Genomic DNA, 9,719 nt, shown 5'->3' with positions numbered 1-9,719 from the left:
AAGATGCAGTCACTTCAAAAAATCATTAAAAAAACTACTCAACGAAAAATTACAAAAAAATACACAACTTCTAGATATAAATCTTACTTATCATCCTACCAAATGGTTTCGCAAAATACTAAATCTAATTATATATTTTGTGCAGTGCATGAAAACAACTATGTTATGTTTTTCAAAAAAAATCAGGAACATTTTTTCGTACGAGAGAGGTTTGGTCCTCTAAATCTTATCCAATTTTTAAAAACTTTAGTAGTTTAGAAACTAGATTCAGAGTACTACAATTCTTATTCTTTTCTCCACTCCTAGTTTTGAGTGTGTGACCTTCGAATATCTCTTTGAAGTTTAGGTTTACCTATTTTTCAGAAGAAGAAAAAAAAGTGGCCACTTATACCCCCCTTTTTGTTCACCATCTTGCTGCACTTACCCTCATATTGTGTCTTAAGGGGTCATAACACACTATATGACCCGTTAAGACACAATATGATCTGTAACAACACCTAAGGGGTCATATGGTGTCCTAAGGATTCATAGGACACCATATGACCCCTTAGGACACCATACGACCCATAATGACACCATATTGTGTTCTAAGTGGTCATATGGTGTCCTAAGGGGTCATAGGACACAATATGACCCCACACAACACTATGACACTTAACAACTAGATATTGTGTCTTGAGGGGTCATAGGACACCAGATGACCCCTTAGGACACCATGTGACCCCTTAGAACACCATATAGTATTGTTATGGGTCATATGGTGTCCTAAAGGGTCATATGGTGTCCTAATGGGTCATATAGTGTCCTATGACCCCTTAGAACACTATATGGTGTCATTATGGGTCATATGGTGTCCTAAGCAATCATTAGGCATCTTATGATCCCTTAGGACACCATATGACCCATAATGATAACATAAGGTGTCCTAATAGGTCATATTGTGTCTTAAGGGGTCATAACACACCATATGACTCATTAAGACACAATAAGATCCCTAACGACACCTAAGGGGTCATATAATGTCCTATGGGGTCAATGGACACTATATGAGCCCTTAGGACACCATATAACCCATAACAACAACATATTGTGTTCTAAGGGGTCATATGGTGTCCTATGACCCCATAGGATACTATATGACCCCTTACGACACCATGTGAGCCCTTAGAACACCATATAGTGTCATTATGGGTCATATGATGTCCTAAGGGGACATATGGTGTCCTAATGGGTCATATAGTGTCCTATGACACCTTAGGATACCATATAACCCCTTATGTGTTGTTTGGGTTCACATTGTGTCCAAAGGGGTCATATGGTGAACTATGACCCCTTAGGACACTTAAGACCCCTTAGGACACTATATGGTGTCGTTATGGGTCATATGGTGTCCTAGGTGGTCATTAGGTGTTTTATGATCCCATAGGACACCATATGACCCCTTAGGACACCATATGACCCATAATGACAACATCAGGTGTCCTAAGGGATCATATTGTGTCTTAACAGGTCATAACACAACATATGACCCATTAACACACAATATGATCCCTAACAACACCTAAGGGGTCATATGGTGTCCTGAGGGTTCATAGGACACCATATGACCCCTTAGAACACCATACAACCCATAATGACACCATATTGTGTTCTAAGGGGTCATATGGTGTCCTAAGGGGTCATAGGACACAATATGACCCCACACAACACTATGACGCTTAACAACCCCATATTGTGTCCTAAGGGGTCATAGGACACCGGATGACCCCTTAGGACACCATGTGACCCCTTAGGACACCATATAGTATTGTTATGGGTCATATGGTGTCCTAAAGGGTCATATGGTGTCCTAACAGGTCATATAGTGTCCTATGACCAATTAGGACACCATATAACCCCTTGCATGTCATTAAGGTTCACATTGTGTCCTAAGGAATCATATGGTGTCCTATGACCCCTTAGAACACTATATGGTGTCATTATGGGTTGTATGGTGTCCTAAGCGGTCATTAGGTGTCTTATGATCCACACCATATGACCCATAATGATAACATAAGGTGTCCTAATGGGTCATATTGTGTCTTAAGGGGTCATAACACACCATATGACCCGTTAAGACACAATGTGATCCCTAACGACACCTAAGGGGTCATATGATGTCCTATGGGGTCAATGGACACCATATGACCCCTTAGGACACCATATGACTCAGAACGACAACATATTGTGTTCTAAGGGGTCATATGGTGTCCTATGACCCCATAGGACACCATATGACCCCTTAAAACACCATGTGAGCCCTTAGACCACCATATATTGTCATTATGGGTCATATGATGTCCTAAGGGGACATATGGTGTCCTAACGGGTCATATAGTGTCCTATGACACCTTAGGATACTATATAACCCCTTATGTGTCGTTCGGGTTCACATTGTGTCCTAAGGGGTCATATGGTGAACTATGACCCCTTAGGATACTATAAGACCCCTTAGGACACTATATGGTGTCATTATGGGTCATATGGTGTCCTAAGTGGTCATTAGGTGCCTTATGATCCCGTAGGACACCATATGACCCCTTAGGACACCATATGACCCATAATAACAACATCAGGTGTCCTAAGGGATCATATTGTGTCTTAAGGGGTCATAACCCAACATATGACCCGCTAAGACACAATATGATCCCTAATGACACCTAAAGGGTCATATGGTGTCCTAAGGGCTAATATGACACCATATGACCCCTTAGGACACTATACGATCCATAATGACACCATATTGTGTTCTAAGGGGTCATATGGTGTCCTAAGGGCTCCTAGGACACAATATGACCCCTCACAACACTATGACCCTTAACAACCCCATATTTTGTCCTAAGGGGTCATATGACACCAGATGACCCCTTAGAACATCATGTGACCCCTTAGAACACCATATAGTATTGTTATGGGTGATATGGTGTCCTAACAGGTCATATGGTGTCCTAACGGGTCATATAGTGTCCTATGACCCCTTAGGACACCATATAACCCCTTACATGTCGTTAGGGTTCACATTGTGTCCTAATGGATCATATGGTCTCCTATGACCCCTTAGGACACCATATGGTGTCATTATGGGTCGTATGGTGTCCTAAGCAGTCATTAGGTGTCTTATGATCTCTTAGGACCCCTTAGGACACCATATGACCCATAATGACAACATAAGGTGTCCTAGGGGTCATATTGTGTCTTAAGGGGTCATAACACACCATATGACCCATTAAGACACAATATGATCCCTAACAACATCTAAGGAGTCATATGGTGTCCTATGGGGTCATAGGACACCATATGACCCCTTGGGACACCATACGACCCACAACGATGCCATATTGTGTTCTAAGGGGTCATATGGTGTCCTATGACCCCATAGGACACCATATGACCCCTTAGGACACCATACGACCCATAACAACACCATACTATGTCCTAAGGGGTCATATGGTGTCCTAAGGGGTCATAGGACACATGATAACCCCTTAGGGCACCATGTGAGCCCTTCGAACACCATATAATTCATTATGGGTCATATGGTGTCCTAATGGGTCATATGGTGTCCTAACGGGTCTTATAGTGTCATACGACCCCTTAGGATACCATATAACCCCATACATGTCATTAGGGTTCACGTTGTGTCCTAAGGGGTCATATGACCCCTTAGGACACCATATGGTGTCATTAAGGGTCGTATGGTGTCCTAAGTGATCATTAGGTGCCTTACAATCCCATAGGACACCATATGACCCCTTAGGACACCATATGACCCATAATAACAACATAAGGTGTCCTAAAGGGATCATATTATGTCTTAAGGGGTCATAACACAACATATGACCCGTTAATACATAATATAATCCCTAACGACAACTAAGGGGTCATATGGTGTCCTAAGGGTTAATAGGACACCATATGACCCCTTACGACACCATACAACCCATAATGACACCATATTATGTTCTAAGGGGTTATATGGTGTCCTAAGGGATTATAGGACACAGTATGACCCCTCACAATACTATGACCCTTAAAAACCCCATATTGTGTCCTAAGGGGTCATAGGACACTAGATGACCCCTTAGGACACCATGTGACCCCTTAGAAAACCATATATTATCGTTATGGGTCATATGGTGTCCTAAGGGGTCATATGGTGTCCTAACAAGTCATATAGTGTCCTATGACCCCTTACGACACCATATAACCCCTTATGTGTCGTTAGGGTTCACATTGTGTCCTAAGGGATCATATGGTGTCCTATAAACCCTTAGGACACTATATGAACCCTTAGGACACCATATGGTGTCATTATGGATTGTATGGTGTCCTAAGCAGTCATTAGGTGTCTTATAATCCCATAGGACACCATATGATCCCTTAGGACACCATATGACCCATAATGACAAAATAAGGTGTCCTAAGGGGTCATAACACACCATATGACCTGTTAAGACATAATATGATCCCTAATGACACCTAAGGGGTCATATGGTGTCCAAATGGGTCATAGGAGACCATATGAGCCCTTAGGAAAGCATATGACCCATAACAACACCATATTGTGTTTTAAGGGGTCATATGGTGTCCTATGACCCCATAGGATACCATATGACCCCTTAGATAACCATATGACACATAATGACACCATATTGTGTCCTAAGGGGTCATATGGTATCCTAAGAGATCATAGGACACCATATGACCACTTAGGACACCATGTGACCCCTTAGAACACCATATAGTGTCGTTATGGGACATAATGGTGTGCTAAGGGGTCTTATGGTGTCTTAACGGGTCATATAGTATCTTATGACCCCTTAGGACACCATATTACCCCTTACTTGTCGTTAGGGTTCACATTATGTCTAAAGGGGTCGTATAGTGTCCTATGACCCCTTTGAACACCATATAGTGTCATTATGGGTCGTATGGTGTCCTAAGTGGTCATTAGGTGTCTTATGATCCCTTAGGATACCATATGACTCCTTAGGACACCATACAACCCATAATGACAACATAAGGTGTCCTAAGGGGTCATATTGTGTCTTAAGGGGTCATAACACACCATATGAATCATTAAGACACAATATGATCCCTAACGACACCTAAGGGGTCATATGGTGTCCTAAGGGGTCAAAGGACACTAGATGACCCCTTATGACACCATGTGATCCCTTAGAACACCATATAGTGTCGTTATGGGTCATATGGTGTCCTATGGGGTCACATGGTGTCCTAATAGGTAATATAGTATCGTATGACCCCTTAGGACACCATATAACCCCTTACGTGTTGTTAGGGTTCACATTGTGTCCTAAGGGGTCCTATGGTGTCCTATGACCCCTTAGCACACCATATGGTGTCATTATGGGTCGTATGGTATCCTAAGTAGTCATTTGGTGTCTTATGATCCCTTAGGACACCATATCACCCTTTAGGATACCACACGATCCATGATGACAACATAAGGTGTCCTAAGGGATCATATAGTGTCTTAAGGGGTCATAACACACCGTATGACCCATTAAGACATAATATGATCCCTAACGACACCTTAGGGGTCATATGGTGTCCTAAGGGGTCATAGGACACCATATGACCTCTTAGGATACCATACGACCCATAACAACACCATATTGGGTTCTAAGGGGTCATATGGTGTCCTATGACCCCATAGGACACCATATAACCCCTTAGGATACCATACAACCCATAATGATACCATATTGTGTCCTAAAGGGTCATATGATGTCCGAAGGGGTCATAGGACACCATATGACCCCTTAGGACACCATGTGACCTCTTAGAACACCATATAGTGTCGTTATGGGTCATATGGTGTCCTAAGGGGTCATATGGTATCCTAACGGGTCATATAGTGTCCTATGACCCCTTAGGATGCCATATAAACCCTTATGTCTCTTTAGGGTTCACATTGTGTCCTAAGGGGCCATATGGTGTCCTATGACCCCTTAGGACACCATATGGTGTCATAATGGTTTGTATGGTGTCCTAAGCGGTCATTAGGTGTCTTATGATCCCTTAGGACACCATATGACCCCTTAGGACACCATATGTTCCATAATGACAACATAAGGTGTCCTAAGTAGTCATATTTTGTCTTAAGGGGTCATAACACACTATATGACCCATTAAGACACAATATGATCCCTCACGACACCTAAGAGGTCATATGGTGTCCTAAGGTTTCATAGGACACAAGATGATCCTTTTGGACACCATGTGACCCCTTAGAACACCATATAGTGTCGTAATGGGTCATATGGTGTCCTAAGGGTTCATATGGTGTCCTAATGGGTCATATAGTGTCCTATGACCCCTAAGGACACCATATAATCCATTAGGTGTTGTTAGGGTTCACATTGTATCCTAAGCGGTCATATTGTGTTCTATGACCCCGTAGGACATGATATGGTGTCATTATGGGTCATATGGTGTCCTAAGTGGTCATTTGGTGTCTTATGATCCTTTAGGACACTATACAACCCATAATGACAACATAAAGTTTCCTAAGGGGTCATATTGTGTCTTAAGGGGTCATAACACACCATTTGAGCTGTTAAGACACAATATGATCCCTAACAACACCTAAGGGGTCATAGGACACCATATGACCCCTTAGGACACCATACGACCCATAAGGACACCATATTGTGTTGTAAGGGGTCATAAGACACCATATGACTTCTTAGGACACCATGCAACACATAACAACACTAGATTGTGTCCTAAGGGGTCATAAGACACAAGATGACCCCTTAGAACACCATATAGTATCGTTATGGGTCATAGTGTCCTAATGGGTCATATAGTGTCCTATGACCCCTTAGGACACCGTATAACCCCTTACGTGTCGTTAGGGTTCACATTGTGTCCTAAGGGGTAATATGGTGTCCTTATGACCCCTTAGGATACCATATGGTGTCATTATAGGTCGTATGGTGTCCTAAGTGATCATTTGGTGTCTTATGATCCCTTAGGACACCATATGACCCATAATGACAACATAAGGTATCCTAAGGGGTCATATTGTGTCTTAAGGGTTCATAACACACCATATGACCCGTTAAGACACAATATGATCCCTACCAATACCTAAGGGGTCATATGGTGTCCTAAGGGTCATAGGACACCATACAACCCATAACAACACCATATTGTGTCCTAAGGGGTCATAGGACACCATATGACCCCTTAGTACACCATACAACCCATAACGACACCATATTGTGTCCTAAGGGGTCATAGGGCACCATATGACCCCTTAGGACACCATATGACCCATAACAACAACATATTGTGTCGTAAGGGGTCATTGGACACCATATGACCCCTTATGACACCATAGGACCCATAATGACACCATATTGTGTTCTAAGGGGTCATATGGTGTCCTAAGGGGTCATTGGACACAATATGACCCCTTAGGACACCATCTGACCCCTTAGAACACCATATAGTGTTGTTATGGGTCATATGGTGTCCTAAGGGGTCATATGGTGTCGTAACGGGTCATATAGTGTCCTATGACCCCTTAGGACAGCATATTCCTCCCCTCCCTCCATATATCACCCTCCATCCTTACCTCATATGGTTTAGCATATCGGGTTATAGGATCTATGGTTATTGTATAGGGTCGAGGATTAAGCATATACATGTAGAAATCATCATCATGCCAAGGAAATGAAAAAAAAATGTAACACTAGAAGAGTGTGAAGCTAAGAATGCAAAAAAAAGAGAAGGAATGAAGCAACTTCATGAAGAAGAGAAATTAAATACCATAGAAGAAGAGGTGCCAATTGAAGAGGAACATGAAATATCCAGCCAATCTAAGAGAGACAGAATTGGCCACACAATGGCAACATATGCAAAACCTTCATGCAATGAGACAATTGAGTCACGAGCTTGAGAGCATGTCTACCACAATTCAAGTTGAAGGCACCCCATCTCTTACATCTCAAGTTGAAGGCACACCATCTCTTATTTGCATACCATTGGCATCTACAACATCTCATATTGAATGCAATCCCTCTAAGACATTTGACGTTGCAAGTACTTCATGATTGACATCAAATATTAGAGCTACACCATCTTGTACACCTCATTTTCAAGGTATGTCATCATTTTCATCTCTGGTTGAAGGTATGCCACCTATCCCTAATGTTGTTGACATTCCTAATCTTGAGGTAACTCAAATTTTGATAGCACCTCCTAGAGTTTTGCATAGAAAGCCTAAGTATTTGATTGATATTGATGCTAATGTTTTGAAACCAATGGTTGACAAGATTTTGAAGCGTGCTTGTCAAAGACATGCTAACCGAATATGGAAAATATTTTTTGAGCCTTTAAATGAGATAGAAAGATGTCAACTATTTGTTGAAATGATGAGAAATCTGAAATTTAGGCCCATAATGAAGATTCTTGGGCTAAGAACATCGATTGAATCAAGCGACAGATCTATTATAAAGAATCTGATGAATGCATATGATACTGTTGGTTCTAACTCATGCACAAAAGATAGTAATTCCACACGACATGTCATTACATCAACAATTGTAAGCACTCAAACTATGAAATCTTGCCTCATTAGAAAGACAAGTAAACAATTGAAGATGAGTAGACAAACTCTAATGAGAGCTATGGGAAGGCGACAAAGAGTGGAGGATCCATATAACAATGAGTTATGGGCATTTTCCGGTATATTACCACAAAAAGATAAAGCAATTGTTGAAGCCTTGAGATCCCTAATTAAAGATTTTTGGAAGAATAACACAAGGGTCTCTCCAAATCAAAGAGATGTTGTAAGAAGGAGGATTGGTAGTAAAATCCATGATCCACATCCGAAACATTTTTTGGATATGACTCAAACATAATTTTTTGCCAAGTTTCAATGTATGTACCTTCAAATTAAAATTAGTCAAAGATTCTCTGAAATGATAAAGCCTTTTTATGTCAAAAAATCACACATGCAAAAACTTGTTGTTGTAGAGTACATATCGAATTTTCTAGCCATTATGATGTTTATCAACACATATGTATAGTTTTTCATTCTAACAATGTTTTGCAGGAACGCAACATAAATGGTGCTCCGACATCTTCAAGGGAATTCATATCTAGTATCTAATATGAAAGAGTAGATGGCCAAGTATATTACAATAGGTGTTGCTTGGATGGAACATTTGTTCATTGTGGTGGATTGCAATATTTACAAATTTGTCAACATATGGATATTGGACAAGAAATTGGTAATGAAATAGTGGAATTTGGAAAATATGAGAAAGTGGCCTACATGCTAAAAGATGGAAAAGAAGCAAAAAGGTGTGAATTGGTTAGTGAGAAGATTCTAGTGTATCAATTTATGGGCATCTTTCATGAGAATATAGTGTATGAGTATGCAAGGCATAACCATCAAGCTCGTTGGTTGGACTCACAATTTAAGTTATGAAAGGACACATTTCCACTTCATACAATCATTTCAATTATTGACTTTGCAAATAACTACACACTACACCCGCAAACAAGGTGCAATCGTAATATTACAACTCCACACAAGTTTCTATATTTGTGCATATAGAATTAATTAATGCACATGATAGTATGGAAGAGGATAGGAATATAATGAGGGAGTATCATTTTTATATCAGTGATGATCGCTT

The sequence above is a fragment of the Cryptomeria japonica genome, unplaced genomic scaffold (assembly GCF_030272615.1).
Source record: "Cryptomeria japonica unplaced genomic scaffold, Sugi_1.0 HiC_scaffold_537, whole genome shotgun sequence".
Taxonomy (NCBI): domain Eukaryota; kingdom Viridiplantae; phylum Streptophyta; class Pinopsida; order Cupressales; family Cupressaceae; genus Cryptomeria; species Cryptomeria japonica.
This window is presented reverse-complemented; position numbering follows the sequence as displayed.